Source organism: Schistocerca americana, chromosome 1 (genome assembly GCF_021461395.2).
Source record: "Schistocerca americana isolate TAMUIC-IGC-003095 chromosome 1, iqSchAmer2.1, whole genome shotgun sequence".
NCBI lineage: Eukaryota > Metazoa > Arthropoda > Insecta > Orthoptera > Acrididae > Schistocerca > Schistocerca americana.
This window is the reverse complement of record NC_060119.1, coordinates 175,933,457-175,955,091: the sequence shown is the minus strand read 5'-3', so window position 1 is coordinate 175,955,091 and position 21,635 is coordinate 175,933,457.

Below are 21,635 nucleotides of genomic sequence, written 5' to 3'. Positions count from 1 at the left end.
CGTTTCTAAATTTAAATATGAAGTTCATGGCCATACAAACAGCTGCAATTCATTGCAAATACTATAACTCTATACTATCTTATTCCTTGTCATTCATGTTAAATCTGTCTTGATTAAAGAATTTGTCCGTAAGTTGTCTGTATCATACGTTAATTTACGAATAGTAATAAGACAGCATACCACTTGAAATTTGTTCTTTTAATAATTTTTTTCCGCAGGGGGGGGGGGGCCTCTTGTTTTAACGCCAGTTTTGATTAAAGTATTTGTCATCCTATCGGCTTAAATACATGTAAACAAAAACCGATAATACCTCTGAGCAAAGTACGCCCATGTGATATCTGTTTCTCAAGATCTTTGCAACATGTAACTATTATATAGCTCATGTTATATACTACCCCAGTGTATATGCATACATATTGTGTAAAAGTACTCATGTGATACCAGCTGGCCATCACAGTGGAACCAGACAGATGGGTACTGACAAAAAAAGACGCCCATACCTTCGCAGTAAGTACAAAATTAAATTTTTGACAATTTGACGGATAAACAATACTCATGACGATGCATTAAAACATATTCTATCTTCTTCTCACAGAGCCAACACCGAGCATTATAATTGAAATAGATATGCAACTTCCGGAAAACCATTTGAAGCTGAGCCTGAAATGGTTCGAAAACCGGTTCATGGAATAAATAAATAACTATTTAAAAAAAAGAGAGTGGTCGATGTTCTATGTTTCTACAGTTACATTTATTTTAACTCTTTTAAATAATTGAAAGTATGATTTAAAGTACCCGGAATTTAAAGTGAGTTGGGCAGTTAATAACAAGGAGAAGTCGAGAAAGTAACTTGTGCAAAACAAACGTATGTTTACTTTATAAATCTTAATGATACAAATTTACGAGAGAAGAGATACGTAACAGTCATTACATACGAGGAAGAAACACTTATCCGTGGAAATCGCGTATTATCGTTCCGAGTCAGGGGCCCATAAGCCATGTTAGTGAAATACTTATTAACAGTGCTCGATGCAGTCGTTCTCTTGAAAATGGCTACTTGTATGCAGACGCAGTAAGTGCGATTTTGCAGTCTTCTTATTGACTTAAGCATCTGTAGTCGGTGATATAGATTAAACGTGGTTCACCAAGAATAAATGTAATATTTACCGATGTCGCTAAGCTTATTAACTGTTTCTTATCAGACTTCAGATTATTACTTTGTGAAGTATCAGTCCATGGCAAGAAGCATATATCTTCTTTAATGTCATAGTGTCCGCCCACGGTAGCTGAGTGGTCAGCGCGACAGACTGTCAATCCTAAGGGCCTGGGTTCGATTCCCGGCTGGGTCGGAGATTTTCTCTGCTCAGGGACTGGGTGTTGTGTTGTCCTAATCATCATCATTTCATCCCCATCGACGTGCAAGTCGCCGAAGTGGCGTCAAATCGAAAGACTTGCACTAGGCGAGCGCTCTACCCGACCGGAGGCCCTCGTCACACGACATTTCATTTCTATGTCATAGTCTGCAGTACACGTTGAAATCGGTCAAGTTGATAAAGCAGCCTTTTTACCGCGCCGATTGTGTAGTTTAATGTTATGATATCATAGTTTATAATAAGAACACATAACATTTATTGTTTGGAAAGTATCGCTTTAGGGGTAACAACCGTCTATCAATCAAGGGAGTGGAAAGAGGGTTGAAAAAGTAGCGTAGCTCATTACAAGCAAATAGCTGGGTTGTATTCATACAGTATTGGAGAAAGGCAGCACTTAGTGACTTGCAACAAATTTTACATATATTTTCAAACCTTTACGGAATCTATTCCTCGCCGACAACCTCCACAAAATGATTAAAGACACAATTTTATCGCTTACTACATTTTCACTGTTCATGAAGCACAACGTCATTACTTCTGTAGTAATAACTGCATTTCCCACACATTTTTCAGACAGCATCCACGTATGCCACTGAATATACTATTCTAAGACACATACTTCACGAGATGCAACGTCATACACACTGAGATGCGTGGAAGACTATCGCACCAGGCATGATGTTTAAATTTTTTACTTCTCTCCTACTAATAACTCTATTCCATACCAATTTCGCAGGCAGTATCCACATACACAGCTGAATGTACCTACAAATATATAGTATTGAAGGACCATAGTTCAGGAGATATGACAGCAAATAGATGTGTGGAAAACTGTTGAACCATGTATAACGTTTTAATTTATTACTTCTTTACTACTTGCTCTATTCGCAACAAATTTTTCCTATAGTATCCGCACACACAACTTAAAGTATTTCTAACACTGATTTTGAATTTTGCTACAAATACATTTGCAGTATGTTACAAATATATATGAAATACGTTAAACACGTATGAAACATTTGCGAAATGTGTGTATGTGGTAAAGCAATGCCAAACAAGCTCCTCCTAATCCTGTGAATCAATTTCAACCAAATTTATTGTACATAAAGTCTACTGTCTGCAAATGAAATCCTGTGAGGCTAAGAACGAGATGTGGGTGATCAGATGGAGAAAGAAGGGGGATGGAGATATGGGCAGACAGAGAGGGGAGAGGAGGACATAGATAGGGGGAGGAGGAGAATAACAGAGAGAAGGGGAGGTAGAGATGGACTGAAAGTCCGCAACTCGTGGTCGTGAGGTAGCGTTCTCGCTTCCCGCGCCCGAGTTCCCGGGTTCGATTCCCGGCAGGGTCAGGGATTTTCTCTGGCTCGTGATGATTGGGTGTTGTGTGATGTCCTTAGGTTAGTTAGGTTTAAGTAGTTCTAAATTCTAGGAGACTGATGACCATAGATGTTAAGTCCCATAGTGCTCAGAGCCATTTGAACCATTTTTTTATGGACTGAAAGAGGCTGGAAGAGGTGATGGACTTTGGAGATGGAAGATGGACAGAGAGAGGGACAAGAGGAAATTAACAGGAAGCGGGGGGATGGAAGAGATGGACAGAGAGAGTGTGTGGAGGAGATGGATGGAGGGAGGAAGGATATGGACTGAGAGTGGGGGAGAAGAAAATGGGCAGAGAAAGGGAAGAGGAGATGGGGAGAAGAAGGAAAAATGAGTAGGTGAACAGGGAAATGATGGAGAAGGAAATGGTCAGTGTGAGGAGTGAAGAGAGGATAGATAGGGAGACCAGGAGATGAACAGAAAAATGGTGATGAGTAGATGGACAGAGAGAGGGGAAGGAGGAGCTGGAGAAAGACAGTGGGGAGGAGGGGATGAGGTTAGAGGGGGATGAATGATGGACAGAGGTGGAAGGAGCAGATGGACAAAGAAGTGAGGAGAGATGGACAGAGGGAGTGGGGAGGAGAAGATCGGCAGAGAGAGGGTCAAGAGGAGACGGGCAGGGAGCGGGAGGTCGAGAAGGTGGGTAGAGAGGAGGGTAGTGGACTGAGAAGGGGATCAGGAGTGATGGACAGAGAGAGGTTGAAGGAGTAGTTAGACTGATAGATAGATAGAAGATTCCTGCGCTAAGCTGGGTAACAAGCAAATTATTTATATACATAAAAGAAGAGTTGATCGAAACATTTGATTGTGCGCAAAGAACGTTAGGAAGGTCATTAATAAGCAGTCTGACCGCACATGTAAAGTAGGAGACTCAGCACATAGGTACTGCGACGCTCGGTCCGTCCTGGCGCACAACGCGTATAGAGGCCGGTTGCTGCAACTACCACAACGGTGTTTAAGTTCCCACCGGCTATGAAAGCGTCTCGCAATTGTTATGGCCGGGAAACTATTTTCACACTAACGTCCAAAAAATTGTGGCTGTGGTACGGTATTGTGTGTCTTGGTACGATGGAGAACAGTCGACACCTGTCAGTGCTGTAGCGTACTTGAGGGAGAGGACTGGACAGTTTATCGCTACTATAACGGAAAAAAGATATGGCCAGGGGCCCCCGCCAGTCCACTTGTGGGCTTAAAGCCTCGGCGTTTGCGTCCATGTTGCTCTTCGGTAAACACATCTCTAGACTGAAATGCACCTACGTTGCTTTCGCAGAAAATATTCTCCTGAACATACGAGAACTGCCAAGAAAACCTGTCAGCTACAGTGAAGTCATTTTTACAAGTAATTGGTGAGTGGGACTGAATCCTCAAGGTGGCTCCTCAAAAACAAGTGGCGGCCCTCGTGAAATTTTCCTAAACTATTAAGGAATAATTAATTACTTCTGCAGTAAGCTTCTTGTTCAAGGAGTATTTCAAATTATCTGGGTTTCTGCGAGTATATTTATGTTGTATATGTTTTGCTGAAAATTTCTACGCAAGACTTAGCTTAACGTATACGCTGTTGACGGGGATACATGTGTTGCGCAATATGTGAGAAGTGAAACTAATCGCGAAGTAACTATTTCATACCGCTTTGTTGGAGTGTGTTACTGTAAAGCTCCGACTGTTCGTGACACAAAACGATACAAAACAGTTATGCGAATCAGTTAAATTATTTATTAGCAATTTTCAGCAAACACCGCTGATTTTTACATTTGTATGCACGCTCACGCACGCACGCGCGCGCACACGCACAGACACACACACACACACACACACACACACACACACACACACACACACACACACGCAGCATAAAGTTTCATCTCTGTATTTCATCTCTGCGTCTCTCTGCATACTGGATGTTATGGGGCACCAAATATTATTGAATTATCAGGCACAAAGACATCCAGAGTTATGAAGAAAATAGATGTTTACTCAGTAGGTGACCTGTTTCGAGTTAATATCTATTTTGGAACTCATCAAGGCTTCCAAAGTTAAATGTGCTTCCAGATTGCCAGAAAATATTGCCGATGCATATGTTTCTTGTCTCAAGTATCTCTGAAGATCGTTATTATCCAAAGGTCGTAAGGCATTTTTTCTGTTGTTTCGGCATATATTTGCAATTTTGTTTTGCAGTGTGTTGCTGGAGGCATCCCAAACAGTTACTTTCATGTCACAACCAGTGCCAACAGAAAGCGTCGGTTAGTTTCCCGTTACGAACAAAATTATTTTTAAATCGGAATTTTACGTGTCCACTTGATATTTTGTCTAGTCGTTTTATCGACATTAATTAAGAAGGACAATAAAACTCTAAGAATAAACAGCACCCTAGCAGCGACTCAGTGGCGCTGCAGTTTTGGCGGTAGCAGGCAGCACCGGGCAGGACGCTGCTGTAGCTGCTTGAGTAATTGTCATTCTTCGTCGTTCACTGTCGCTGTTAGTACATACTCATAAAACGAGTACCGGAATAGACTACTCTGGGACCAGTCTGTCGAAGTGGCACGTAAAATTCACCTTTGAAATCAATATTGTCTGTAATGGAAAAAAAACTGATGCTTTCCGTCGACACTGGACGACGTATGAAGCACGTGATGAGCAGTAGTTGCTTCGACTGACTCCAGCTACACAATGCAAAAAAGGAATTGCAAATACCTGCCGGACCACCAGAGTAAATGCATGTCACGACTATTAGGTGAGTTACCTTGTATATATACATGGTATTTCAAAGTCTTTTATCAGACTAAACTAAACTCCATCCGAACAGGCCTTGGAAGGCCCAACGGTGCTGACCGGCCGCCGTGTGATCCTCAGCCCACGGTGTCACTGGATGCGGATATGGAGGCTCATGTGGTCAGCACACCACTCTCCCGTCCGGAGCCTCAGTTTGCCTCGCAAGGGCTGAATGCACCCTGGTAGCCAAGAGCGCCCGGCAGATCGGATGGTCACCCATCAAAGTGCTAGCCCACCCCGACAGCACTTAACTTAGGTGATCTGCCACTGCGGCAAGGCCGTTCGCTTCTTTTATCAGACGTCTGGGGGTTACAGATCGCGTCATGTGATATAATTTTTGTTAGACGACATATTCGCTGATGCTCCTCGGCGATGGGCGATGCTAGGGGTCTTTTAAGATTGGTTAAGCTCCTGCGAAGCGTCATTTCATATTCACAGTGCGGTGTTGATATGCAAATGACTTGCCTGTAGTCCCGTCATCTGCTACACGTAAAAGGTGGTAGACCAAGTAAAACTTGAATTCCTGGTTCGATTCTAAAATGTGCGTCTCCCCTTACTGATACTCATTTCTAGTTGTTTCCTGTAGAAAATCAATCTGTTTACTAAAATGGTTCAAATGGCTCTGAGCACTATGGGACTGAACTTCTGTGGTCATCAGTCCCCTAGAACTTACAACTACTTAAACCTAACTAACCTAAGGACATCACACACATCCATGCCCGAGGCAGGATTCGAACCTGCAACCGTAGCAGTCGCGCGGTTCCAGACTGCGCGCCTAGAACCACTAGACCACCGTGGCCGGCTCTGGAAATATGTTTTCAGCCAAAAGTAATGGGACCCCATGCAGGGATCGCGCGACATCTGAAAATGCTTGAATTATTGGGATCCTTACTCATACTTTAGCAGCTACCTACTATTCACAGTAAACCATTGGGTGTGTAGGGTTGATGCAATTGCGCAATACTAGAAAGCTTCAGATTAGCAACAAATGTTCCTGCCAGGATGTGAACACAGAAATGTGTGTAAAGTGATATGCAACTGTTAGAACAGTAGAACTAACAGACCAATCAGTGCTGAAATCAACTCTCTGTCCATCTTCCATCTCTGAAGTACATCTCCTCTTCCATTCTCTTTCAGTCCATCTCTACCTCCCCTTCTCTCTGTCCTTCTCCTCCTCCCCCTATCTATGTCCATCTTCTCCTTTCCCCTCTCTGTCTGCCCTTATCTCCATCCCCCTTCTTTCTCCATGTGGTAACCCACATCTCGTTCTTACCCTCACAGGATTTCATTGCAGACAGTAGACTTTATGTATAATAAATTTGGTTGAAGTTGATTCACAGGATTAGAAAGAGCTTTTTTGGCATTGCTTTGCCCACATACACACATTTCGCAAATCTTTCAAATATATATATATATATATATATATATTCTAATCCTGTGAATAAATTTCAACCAAATTTATTATACATAAAGTCTACTGTCTGCAACATATATATATATATATATATATATATATATATATTTGTAGCAAAATTCAAAATCTGTGTTCAAATACTCTCAATACTTCAAGTAGTATGTGCAGATACTATAGGCAAAATTTGGTGCGAATAGAGCAAGTAGTAAAGAAGTAATAAATTAAAACGCTATACATGGTGCAGCAGTTTTCCACGCATCCTTGAAAAAACTGTAGTTTCTTGAGTAGTGTCTGCTGAAATGTGTTTTGTGAAGACTTGAGTTGTTTTAGCGAAAGATAAAAGAAACCGACTTAGCCAATAAACAGGCGAAAAACTGTGACCCACCCGGCTAGACGCGCGCGTTAGCGTAATTTGTGGCGGCCACGGTCGGATCGGCCCGGCTGATTAGCGACTAGTGCCAGTGTGCCGGCCGGCTTGGATGTGGTTTTTAGGAGAGCTAACTATCGGGTGGTAACCAGGCCCCTCTCAGTTAGACCAATCGCTTGCATCTGCAAAACTTTTGCACACTTTCACATTGAATAACATTAGATGCAGATGGTGACCATAAATTTCGTCTCGGAGCACCCAGCATCCTCCACCACTAACATTACCAAGAACATACATTAACATGCCAATCCCGAGAGGTACGGGGTACAGGCCAGGAAACAGGAAGATAACTGGAAAACTGTCATTCTTGAGGGGAGTGATTTCGCGAGCAGAGAAGAAATGTGTGATAAGTGCAGAAAGTGAGATGGAGACGGCGGGCCGCGCTGGATTAGCCGAGCGGTCTAAGGCGCTGCGGTCATGGACTGTGCGGCTGGTCACGGCGGAGGTTCGAGTCCTCCCTCGGGCATGGGTGTGTGTATTTGTCCTTAGGATAATTTAGGTAAAGTAGTGTGTAAGCTAAGGGACTGATGACCTTGGCAGTTAAGTCCCATAAGATTTCACACACATCTGATTTTCTTTGGAGACGGCGACGAACATTACAGAGCAGACGAGAAAATTTCTCATGGGGTTAGATGAAATGGCATGAAAGGATACGAGCGAGATGGCCTATGACGTAACTGAGGTGCAATGACGTATGTTGAAATGGAAATCATGATAGCAGAGTTGAAAGCTGTTCACATGGACGAAAAAAAGAGGAAATAATCGAAAGCCACGCTATTAGGTCAAAAAAAAAAAGAGATGAGGATGAATATGGGCTATCAGGGCTCTAATATGTGAAATGTGAAATAATGAAACCCGTCCACAAGACTTACAAAGTGTGGAAACGGTGATCAGCAAAAGTTGTTAAAATTGCCTTATCTACAGCTCGAAATAGTGAGTCATGATTAATGTGATAGAAGTAACTAATACATGTCTTCTTTGTGAAGATGTGAACTATGGCGACGTTATTACCAAAAGCGACGTAACAGGACCTACGAGTAGTTTTTATTTTCTTGGCCGTCGAAGGGCGAACACTGGCAGACATCCATCAGAGAATGAAGAATGTGTGTAGGGCACATGACTGTCGGAAATCACCACTGTGGAATGGTGCTGCATGTTCCATGCTGGTAGCGATTCGACACAAACCCCTCGTCGATCTTGGAGGCCATCCTGATCCATTACTCAGGTGGGAAAAAACGGAGCACCGCCCTGGTCTCCGTATGCGATTATCACGCCTTCGGTCGCTTAACATAGACCTTGAAGGGTCGAAAATTCCTGTCGGATGAGGTTGTGCAGCAGTCGGTTATGAAGTTCTTCACGCAGCAGGACATGGTATTTTAAAAATCGGTATCTTCAATCTGACGCGTCAGTGGGATGGCAGCCTCAACCCACACGCCGATTTTACATTAGTGTCATACCAATTTTGTACCGTACTGCCTTCAAACCGAAACTTTTTCATCGTCCATTACAATAAGAACACATGTGTTTGTAAACGTTATGCAACTCTTTATTTGAAGACAAACAAATTTTCGACTATTCAGTGTATGCGAATATTCCCCTCCACAATTACATTGAAATGCTAGCATCTACCACCCGGAAATAGTATAGAAAAAACATTTACTTTATGTTATAATCAAGTGAGTATTATACTTCTTGTTCTTCTTTACGCACCATACAGGAATAAAAGCGTTTTGAGGAATAATTAGTATGTTTTCAATATAATGCACTAAGAACATCAAAAGGAATTATAATATGTTACACATAAATGACTCTGATGTGTTTATGAGACTACTGTAACAGATAAAAACGTAAAATAAAACGAAAATCGTAAAACTGAGCAAACTGATCCTTGTTAATGAACAGGAGAACTTCCAGTCGCTCAACATTCAAAGGACTGTGACTTATAATTTAGATGCACCAGTTCGTTCCAGTCATATGTCTGTGCCCATGATACTGTTGTATGCTCCGTCCTAAATAATTTGCTGTGTCATTACGTTTGAATGAACGAGAGAACATATGTGTTCATTAACGCCTGTGAATGCAACACAAAATGATGCTAGCGATAACACAGCACGTGTTCATTGTAGGATGTTATCCGAAGCACAATTTGTGGAATACGTGTGCGGAAATGTATGCGCAAGGGATTAAGACTAGATGTGTGTTAGCAAATATCCAGCAAAGTCTGCGGAGCGAAACTTAGTTCAAAATGACGTGAATTCGGCTCTGTAGCGATACTAAACAGTAACTATCCTTAATGAGATAGACCACCAGAAAACTGTGTTCGAAGTAAGAAAAATCTGGAAGAAAGTCCCACGAAATCTCTATTCCGTCTATCTGTGCAAATGGGAATCAAGAAACTGTCGTGTAAAAGCATTATCAAAAATAATCTGCATGTGTATCCCTACAGATTTACTTTTCTGCATGAGTTAAAGTTTCCAGACAAACCTTCCAGAGTCGATTTCAGCTAATGGAATCAGAACTGTTGGTATCTCAATTTTTCTTTTCTTCGTAACAGACATGGCTCAGCTTGTCAGGGTATGCCATGCCAAGTGATGAAACATGGGTCAATATGTGTCAGAATATCCCCATCAGAACTTTGAAGAGCCGCAGCATAATGTCTAGACTGGAGGTCGGTGCACTACCTTTGGTATCTCCATCACAATACTATTCTTTCAACAAACTGTTAATGCTGTTGCGTCCAGACAGAATATGAACGACTGCATGGGCATTTTCAGTAAGACGATCGCCTGATCTCTCTCACTGTGATTTTTACCTTTGGAACATTGAGGGAACAAGTGTACTCAAATAATCCCCACACATGGAAAGAGCTGAAGCAGAAAATTGAAAACACGTTGCTGCTGTCCCTCAAGCAGAGGTGCTACGTGTATCTCAAAGTTTAGTAGTTGGAGCAGAGTTCTGCGTCGACGTTACTAGTAGACATATCTAGCATCTTCTTTGACGTACATTAATAAGCGTCAATCCAGCGTCAGTCTCACTGTAAATATTTACTGGATCAGTTTCATAATGTCCTCACTGTGCCTCAATGTGTTACAAGTGTGCTGCAAAACTAAAATTTTTCTGTTGAATAGGGGAGAAAATGGTGAGAACTTGTCCTTTAGCCATTGAAGGACGTTAAATTTTACAGTACAGATAGTACCTAGGAATTTGATCGTGAATAGCCGTCAATGCTATGGCTACCATACAAGGGGCTGCCGCTAGTTGGAGCTAAAGTCGCCAAAGAAATCTAAAATCATAGTGACAGGAATTAAAAAATGCAATACGGTAGTGGCTAGAAATAAAAAAAGCAAGATGTGGGTGTGGAATATTGACAAGTGCAAGCTGGCACTGGTGAGAAATTTTAAAAATGCGGTGTTGGTGGCAGGAAATTTTAAAAACGCAAAATTTCGGAGCCGGCAAGTTGTGCTTTGTACCTCTTTGCCTCCCTACCCTCTTCAACTCCGCTGCCTATCCCTCGCCTCTCCAGCCAACCACATTGTAGCATTTTAGCGGTCATTAAAATGAGGCAGCATATCACGATGTAGCCGTCAGATTACAACACATTCACTTGAATTACGTAAAACTGCGCCACGTTAATAAATCTTACGAAAGCTTGACTTGAACTGTGTGACAAATGCTATCAGTGCTACAGGACTTGAAAAGAAAAGTTACATAAGCATCTTCATATGAACTTCGTAAATTGGCAATTGGCATCCCCGCCCCCCCCCCCTCCTCCCTCCCCTCCCTCTCTACCTATCTCTCTCTCTATATATATTTCTCTCTCTCTCTCTCTCTCTCTGACAAACACACACACACACACACACACACACACACACATACTTAATAACGTTTCACCTCTTTATTTCATCTCTCGCCATGGGACAGCAACTCTTACAGAATTACGACGTAGAGTTGTGAACAAAAGAGAGTTTATGCAGCAGGTGATCGGTTTCAGGTTAATAATAATTTTTTCGAACCCACTAACGCTTTCAATGTTAAATGCACAACCAAAATAGCAGTAAACACTGCCAGTAAGTTTATGTCTGGTCGCAAGTGAACGTCCTTGTAATGTTGCTAAGAACCACAGTGGTCTAACTAAAAAAAAATTGTTTCTTAATTATACCACTCAGTTTACTCACAATGAACCGAAATTTGTTTCGGAGAAGTGGTATAACGATAGCTCTCGCCAGAGCTACTTGACAGCTCCAAATGCACTGTTCCTCTCCGAGTGAAGTGCGTTCACTGGAATAGTGATATAAGTCAAGCGTGAAGGCCACGTGGTCTTGTATTCTGTGTTGTGTTGCGTGTGCACACACATCAATGCTCGAGGCAGGATTCGAACCTGCGACAGTAGCGGCCTTGCGGCTCCAGACTGCAGCGCCTAGAACCGCTCCGCTACTCCGTCCGGCAATAGCGTCACCGGTGTCGTAAACATGCTGCTGAAGGGTCTCCACATCAGAAACCGGTTTTGCGTACACAATGCTTTTCAGATTACCCCCAGAGGTAAAAAACCAGCGGCTTAAGTCCAGAGATCTCGCAGGCCATGCTACAGAGCATCTGCGTTCTATACAACGTTCGGGAAAGCTGTTGTTGAGGTGTCGGCGAACTGTAATGCATAAGCCCAAATCTGGTGTACGCACATTTCGCCACCTCCAAACCCGTTCGTATGTCTGAAAGGACCCATGATCACACATACACCCAAAAAGGGCTTGAAATGTTGTATGATGTGGTTGGTGTCTGTGAGGGTATTTGTTTTGGTATGGCTATGCTGCCTCTCGAAGGTTTCCATCTGCTTGGCCGTCCACAACGACCATACCGGCTTGTTGCTGACGTGATTACCGGACCGTTGTGCTGCTTACAGTAGACTGCGGCAACCACACAGCCTGTACCACACAAGGAACACACGGCACGTGGTCAGAGGAACTGTCATTCGTCAGCGCCATCTACTGTCTTAAGAGATGCATTTCTGGGGACATGTTCATAGTACCTTTTTTCTCCATTTCCACTCAGGAATCCGCTCCTGCCGTTTGTCGGTTTTGTTAATGTTCTGCCTGTATAGGCCTATCGTGAGAATGAAGGGAATGAAAAAAATAATATCGTAGATGAAAGAAAATGATTGAAATTAAAACAATATGAACTCCACAACACTGAAAAGAAAACTGAGAATGATGTGATCTAGTGGACTCATTTGTAGCGCTGAGGTGGCTGAGACTCAGCTGTACCGGCGAGATAGATGCGACGAGTTCCTGGTCAACGCAGCCGGCCAGCACTTTTCGGCCCCCTGTCACGATATCCAAGAAGCAAGTGGGGTCTACAGCATGTAGGCTGCTAGAATTGCACACGAAAACCAACGCAAACTGATGTTCTGGAGCAGGTACGCAGTAACGTGACATTAAGACTAAGGACGCAATGCATACAGTTTCAGACACGTGACACTTGTAAAAGCTCAGTTTTACTCTTCGAGGGTGGTCGAACAGTGCGAGATCCATATTTATTTGTTACCTTCATTCAGTTATCTGATATCACATATTTTGGGGCCACTCCGTGCAATCACAAAGAAGATTACCAGCTCAAAAAAGGGCGGTCATACTGATCTGTTGCGACAGTTCGTGAACTTTTTGTTCCTAAACCGTAGACATATTCCGTCAAAAGATTTGTTGTTGCCAATATTGTCTCATTTAGAAGCAAATGAAACATTTCATACAGCGATCACTAGACGGAAAAAGGAACTACACATGGATAACACTTCCTTCAGGTTTATACAGGAAGGTTTGCCTATTCAGTATGTATAATTTTCAATAGACTTCCAACAGAATTTTAAAAAATAATGGTAAACCCCAAGTACATAAATTCAAGTCGAAAAGTATCCTTGTGGCGCATTCATTTTTTTCTATACAAGGGTTTCTCACAGTGTAAGGTGGCATGGTCTCCTGACCTTTATTTCTTACATATTCCGTCCTCATAATCGTATTCTGCACATCAAGACGCTTCATTCCAACCCAAACTCGATAAGGTAGAGTCAATTCTGTATGAATTCATGTAAGCCATATGCAAATCTAATAAGTAAATCGCAACTGCACATCGAGTTTGAAAAAGTCGAGGCTGGTGTACACAACATGACGGCCACAGGAATTTTCGTTCTAAAGAGGCAACCAGCCCACTGGGAGGACTGACCCTTCAGAGGGGTGAGTCAATATACCTACTTCGACCGGAGCGACTGCCCAGTGAAAGGACAGCTTTTGCCAGAGTGAAGAGATAACAACCCCCGTGTTCGACTTAAAAGCAAATTCCGCTACATTGTGTGGAAGCACCCAGAAGACGCATTTCTTGATGGACCGACAGTGTAGTTACAGAGTTGTCACAGGAGGACAATATATGCCTAACAGAGATGCTATATCTTTTGGCATTGGTCGAGTCAAACGAAACATCATTCTCTTGTTTAAAAGAGCAACGCTGTTGGCAGAATATTTCTGATACAAAGAGCCAGAGGAGTGAGGGAAGACAGCGAATGATACACCCTTGCAACTTTTCCAGAGAAAGGAGCTGTTCCATTGTCGCTCTTGGAGCAGAAATATGTAACGAGAGCGAGAGCACTCGTATGTGCACGCAAAGAGCGAGGAACAAAGTCTCTCCTCAGTACTTCACTGGGAGAGAACCCCTGTCATTAGCGAATCGGAGTGATTATGTTGAGTCGCTCGTGGTTAAGCATTGTTCACTGTGTTGGCCACCACACTTATTGTGCGGTGTGAACACGGATAGCGTACTAGTTAAACGCCTGCGAGCGAATATTCGGTGGCATCGGACTGGACTGGTTATCTGACCGGTGTACCATGCCAATAGTTAGACTAGGGGCGGACAGGAGTCCTTGACTTCATCAAGGCGTAGGGAGAGTTTGACTGGTGAAGGTCAATCCAGATAGAAAGAGAGCAGAGAGCAATGCAGGCAGCAGTTGTTGCAGCTCATGGTATTGTGCGCTACAGCATATGCAAGCCCCATCTGTCCTCCATAACAGTACACTCCATTACATTTCTCATGCGACAGCCTTGACCGTACCTAGAAAAGCTATTCAAGTTGTGTAGGCATGGCTCTCAGCCATTCTGCCGAGTAAATAACATTCTTAAAGAAAAGGGAGAAAAGTACCTTTCCTTGTTTTGTAAAATAATAGCATTACTGTCCATAAGAGGCAATCTACTGAAAAGAACCCGGAAATTTATTAATTTATAAGAAAAATCTTCAGTTGATTTCTCAGAATTTTTTTGTAACAAATAATATTTTTCGCTCGTTTAATGTTTTTCTTACAGTAACTCGCAATACTCCAGTACCCAAGTATTCCACTAGTTACGTAAGTATATAGAATATTTTTGTGTCTTTTCCTTACAGTGGACGACTCCAGAAGATATTTGTTGCTGAACCTTTTTCAAGCAGTTCTTTTTGGTACATTAGGAGCGTCTGTCTGACTTCTGTAGCAGTGTGAGGTGGAAATTGTTCTTGCAGGAGCCACGGGGTACTTGCTGGATCAATCCATTACGCAACTTGACAAAATAAAATCCACACACTCACAACAGTAGTTGAGAAGTTTTTCCTGTAGTGTTTCATTTACTTGTGTACTCTGTCACCACTTCCTGTCAGCCCGGTAATTGAAGTTAATACTAAATGCGAAAACTTACCCTGTATAATACACCTTTTTCTGTTTTTTAATATTTCATTCTTTTGTTTACAGTTTTTATTATTAGAATTCTGTAATTTACGAGTACCAACAGATTTATTAACCAAGTAACATTAGTTCCCCTGAGTCTGACAGCTTAATAAATAAACACATTTTCTTTGTGGTACCTGGAAAGAAAGTCATGTTCCGTTGCGACTTTTCGACCGATATGCATTGATCGATCTTATCATGTACCTTAAAATTCCTGATACTTCATTGCCACTTACGAAAGATACAATAAGCACCAGCGGCAGTGGGACTGACAATACTTCAACCTACAGTACTAAAATGGATGTTACTTTAAACACTTTAATATGCTATAGTATAAGTTGCTGTTATAGCTTCTTGGCTGTGACCTGTAGGACCGCCACTAGAGAAAGTCACACATTCTTTTTATATATGCTTTTTATATATTTTTATAGTTCGTAATTCAATCTAAAAGTAAATGAAAAACGAAACAAGATTACATTCGAAATAGCAAACTAAGAAAAATCGTAAGTTGAGTGCAAGGATTGTATACGCTCACGTGTAGCTGTACTTCATCGATACACATTTGACAATAGAACTGGAGCGATGCTGGGTCAAAACACAAAACAAAACGAGCAGGAAAACCAGCCGAAGCAGACCAGATGGGAACATACATAACAAAGAAAATCTTCAGAATAATCTAAATTAACCAAAACCTTGCCTTAGAAAAACAACATTCAGCATGTTGGCGAAGAGGTCTCGATATCGAGGCATTCCCAATCATGTCCAATAGGCCGTGATCATGTACTGCATGGAGTTTATGTGACCGTCCCCCTCGTCGTCTACAACATAATGAACGAAGTGTCGCAGCGACCACATAAAGGTATGTGTTTTCGACCGTGGAAAGAAAGAAGAATTTGGGGGCAATATGATGCCCATAGTGTAGGCTGCCTCAGAGATCGAGTAAGGAAGGCCAATTGTGTCCTGATCCAAGACCAATTTGCCCTATGACGTCCGCAAGTAGAACTATGTCGTATCGTTTCGGGAGACGTACAACGACTACACAAATCTGTGTCACTAAGCCCAGTGCGGGAATGTCGGTAGTTCCTTGGAATCAAGTTATTTACTACCTTATACCACGAGGACGCTATGCACATCGGCAAAATCGGAAGACTGATATTGAACCAAACTGTCGTCCAGTTTGTTAGCGACGAGTCTCTTTCAACGAGGTTCGGGCAAGGGACTGCTTCCCCCACGAGTCTGTAGGAATTTCATGGCGAGGACAGGTCTCCATAAGATGTCAGCCCCGAAATAGCTCACCGCAAGATAGAAGTCACTAATGTGTTTTAACATCATTAATGCTACCAAAATCAATAGGGGATTAAAGACTAGCAGGACGGACACAGAGAAATAAATGAGACGTAAATGTGTGAGTTTCTTGAGTCATCGTCAAAATGGTACGACGCACATATAGCATCTGCGACTTCCTTCGTATATCAGTCAGGTCCAGCCCCAGATAGGAGCGAGGCTTCGTGATCACCTCATACCGTAAGCGAAATATATGTCTTTTCCATCATAAACTACCAGACAATTATTGTAGTTTCCTCGCCATCGTCGAGGGAAGCGGATAAACTTGGGCCACGTAATAAGCTTGGCATAATGCATATATATCCTGTATTCGGACTTTCTGGAGTAGGGTAAGAGAACGCCTTTCATGCTCTAATATCGCTCCCTGAATGTTTTCCGTAACAGACTTCCAGTTGAGCGCCGCCATTATGAGTGGACAACGATCAATGAGGATATCGAGAGCCGTATACCGACCGATCCACTGCAGTAGCCCATGGAACAACCGCGTCATCAAAATGCCGCAAGGGAAGAAGCTTGCATTTACCTTCATAAAGTTTTGCACCTGAACTCCGACAAAAATCATCGATGACAGCCGTCAGTCGAGATATCTCAGCAGGGTTGCGAAGTAGAACCATCACGTCATGCGCGTGTGCACGAACAGCTATGGCCACGCAGGAAAGCGTCCAACCTGTCAGCTGGGATGCTAGCATTCGAAACAGGGGCTCCCGACAATACAAACAAACTCACTGACAGCGGGCTTCCTGGATGCACTCTCCTATGGATATTTATGAGGGGCGTCAACTGGCCAGTAACAACCAACGAAGCCGAAATACGCGTAAAGAAATTTGAGAGCACTCGCCGTGTGTCAACAAAGAAACCAACAGCCTCCAGAATCCGAAGCAGAAAGTCGTGATTAACACGATCAAATGCCTTATCGAAGTCTAGAAAAGCAACAGCACAAGGGACGGACATTACAGCAGCAACCGAAACCACATCACGGCACTCGACTATAGGGTAAGAATGGTACGATCAGGTACGCAGCTTCGATGTTTTGCAACACTTGTATCCATCAGAGCCGACATCCTATTATTAACTCCCTCGCCACAGTGTTATAATCAAAGTTTAACAAAGTAAGTGGTCGAAAGTGATCAGGGACAGCCGGCCCAGTGCGTTTCGGAATTAAAACAGTTTTTACCACTTTGAAGGAGGGCGGCACTACTCTACCCTGTAACACTTTATTCAAAAGGGAGGTAAAGGTAGCACCCAACAACGGCCAAAAGCGCACGTAAAATTCCTTTGGAAGTCTGTCAAGACCGGGGGACTTTTGAGAAGGCGATCCCACAATAATTTTGTAAACTTCCTTAGACTAAAAGGCAGCTAAGAGCGTTTCATTGTGTTCACATGTATATGTCGTATCCAAGATGCTGACAAGTGGGTCGTAAAAGGTTTCACTGGACTCATCGATATCGTAGATGTCTACATAGTACTAGTGTAAGATATGCACTGTATCAGCTGGTTCCATTACGATACGTCCATCATTTGTCGTGAGAGAACGAATACAAGCGCGTCGGTGACTGGTCTGATGCCGAAGCAAATGGTACAAGGAAGTATTTCCTTCCGTCACCAATGAACGCGGCTCAGATAGGATTTTCAAACCTTCCATTTGTATTCTCTTCAAGGTTAACAATTTTGCCTTTACACGCCTAACATCCGCAATTCGCAGAGGGGCGTGATCCGAAGCAGCATAAAGTTCACGCAAGATGGAATAGTAATATTCCTAGGTTCTCTCGAACTTCGGCAGCGAAGAAACTATCAAAGTTTGCCTGGGCCTCGGTTTTGCTAGCTGAGTCCACCAGTCAAGAGTGGGAAGGTTTTTCCCCGCAGAGTACGACTCGCATCACGTCATCGAGGGAGGGGTCAGCTAGGTGAGCGACGTTTAGCATCCACGGGGGGCGGAACAATTTGACTGGTTTCCGTTCAAGATTGAGAGCTGTGGCCACACGACAGTGATCCGTAGAGGAAGCTGGGATAACTTCAACATTAGGAACACTTTCGCTCAGTCAGTCCGATAAGTAAAATCTATCTAACCTGTTACTAGAAGTCACAGTAAAGTGTGTAAATTTAACTAACGTCGGGTATTTACATATCCAGACGTCTTTTAAACATAAGGAGCGGACCAATTCACGTAATTCACGAAACAAATTAAAATTTGGAGACTGATCCGCAGGACGCAATACACAGTTATCATCACCAATCAATAGAATACTCGGAGGACTCTTACGCAACAGATTAACAATATCATCTTTACAAAAACGCGAACGATCCACTGCACGACCAGTGCCAGAAGGAGCATATAAAAGAACCAAGGTAAGATTAAATATTCGACAACCTATGCCTCTGCCAGAATCCAACACTTCCACCTCAGCAATAGGAATGGCTTCGCGAAAGAAGAAGTCCCCTTAGAATATTCGGGTGTTGCATTAAAGATCATACGAAAACCAGGTAAGTAGAAATTACTAAATAACATCTCCTGTAAGAAACTATGTCCGAACATAAATCATAAATGATCTGAGGGGGCGAAGCCAATCGAAATCCTGATTCCACACTGTTAACGTTTCAAGAAAGGAACGTGTAGGCTTGAGCCATTGATCACAGCTGGTCAGGGATGTACGGAACTTTCGAGTAGAATTAGGTAGACAGCTGAGAGTCAAGGTCCATTGCGGAATTTACAGAGAACTAAGACATCGGGAGACCAGAAGCTCTATCATTGCAACCTTTTTTCTTAGATTTCTTACGTGCCACCGCACGGTCAGTTTGTATACGCTATTTCTGTCGGCTACGTGGGATGGCGGCCTCTGCAGACGGAGGCGTGGGAGGGCTCGTAGGCACAGCTTTCTCCCCCCCCCCCCCTCCCCCAGAACTAGGGTCATGTAATGCAATTCCAGTCACTAAGACGGAAGTATTCTGTGGAACTACCAATACAACAAGTGACACTTGGTCGGTAATTTTAATCTCCCCGGGAGTTGCTGTAGTCGGAAAATGCAGGAAACCTTCGGCGGCTGTAAGACGAAGGAACAGGAGGACATTGCATCGTCTCAGGAAGTAAAGGACACAAAGACGAAGAGGGGGGACTCCGCTCCCTCTTGACGCACAGGCAGCTCAGAAGGAACCATTTCGCTAGCAGGAGCGATGCTGGAGATAACTTCTTTGCCACTCACCGTACCACGGACGGGAGGTACCGCAGCGTCGGGAGGAGCAGAGGACACAATCGGTGCGGAGGAGGTTGGGGCAGAAGGCACAGCCAAATCCTCACCATCACCATCCTGAGTGCGACGTCGCTTGTTTGTCGACGTTATAAGTTCTACCCTGGGGCCAATAGGATTCTGAACCTGACGCGGAGGTAAAGGCGGAAAATCGTTGACACAATTATCAGAACTGACTATTTGTTCATTATAATCCGAAGCAGTAGGGCTGACGGTTGGAGTAGAAGGAACAAGATCAGCAACCGTCAATATGCGACGCTACACTAATGACGTATTTAATACAAAAACCCTCCGCGGACGATTATACCGAACGTGGTCCACTTTCATGAGACAGGAAGCAGGTTACCTCTCGACCAGTATACATGACACGGACGCGGTAACCACACCCTTGCAAATGTAATGGAATACTGCGTTTGACATGCATTTCCGGAAACAGGTTGGAGACTTTCGGTCAAGCCGCTGGAAAACCATTCTGGAGTGTAATTAGCAGTCTTCGAAAGGGAGGTAAGAAAGAAATGACAAGTATTTTGGACAGGTCAGGAAAACTGCTGGTGAGTCCAAAAATGGCTCTGAGCACTATGGGACTCAACTACTGAGGTCATTAGTCCCCTAGAACCTAGAACTAGTTAAACCTAACTAACTTAAGGACATCACAAACATCCATGCCCGAGGCAGGACTCGAACCTGCGACCGTAGCGGTCTTGCGGTTCCAGACTGCAGCGCCTTTAACCGCACGGCCACTTCGGCCGGCTGCTGGTGAGTCCTGTTGATGCCTTGGGCAGATGGAGTTACTCGATATAGGTGAAAAGACGATCAGTAATGTTTCAGATTTCGATGTACAATGGGATAGGAAAGATTGTGGAAATAGGATCACATTTGAGAAAGTGTAGAGAATGGTCAATAGATTGCAGTGCAATAAAGCGGCTGGGGTGGATGAAATTAAGTCGGAACTCATCAAATACAATGGAATGTTAGGTCTTAAATGGCTACACAGGATAATTCAAATGGCGTGGGAGTCGAGACAGGTCCCATCAGACTGGACGAAAGCAGTAATCACACCAATCTGTAAACATACAAACAGAAAAGATTGTAACAACTACAGAGGTATCTCTTTAATCAGCGTTGTGGGCAAAATCTTCTCATGAATTGTTGAATGGAAAGTGCGAGTATTAGTTGAGGACAAATTGGATGAAAATCAGTGTGGGTTTAGGCCTCTTAGAGGTTGTCAATACCAGATCTTTAGCTTACGGCAAATAATGGAGAAGTGTTACGAGTGGAACAGGGAATCGTATATATGCTTTATAGATCTAGAAAAGGCATATGACCGGGTTCCTAGGAGGAAGTTATTGTCTGTTCTACGAGATTATGGAATAGGAGGCAAACTTCTGCCAGCAGTCAGGCAGCAGTTAGAGTTGACGGTAAATTGAGTTCATCGTTCAGGGTAGTTTCAGGGGTAAGACAAGGCTGCAACCTGTCTCCACTGTTGTTCATATTATTTGTGGATCATATGTTGAAAACAATAGACTGGCTGGGTGAGATTAAGATATGTGAACACAAAATAAGCAGCCTCGCATATGTAGATGACATAGTTGTGATGGCAGATTCGATTGAAAGTTTGCAAAGTAATATTTCACAGTTAGATCAGAAATGTAAGGACTATGGTATGAAGATTAGCATCTCCAAAATGAAAGTAATGTCAGTGGGAAAGAGATATAAATGGATTGAGTGCAAAATAGGAGGAACAAAGTTAGAACAGGTAGACGGTTTCAAGTACTTAGGATGCATATTCACACAGGATGGCAACATAGTGAAAGAACTGGAAGCGAGGTGTAGCAAGAAGGAAGTCAGTGCCAAGACTAATTTATCTGTGAACCGTTCAATCTTTCGACCAACTTTGTTGTATGGGAATGAAAGCTTGGTGGATTCAGGTTACCTTATCAGCAAGGTTGAGGTT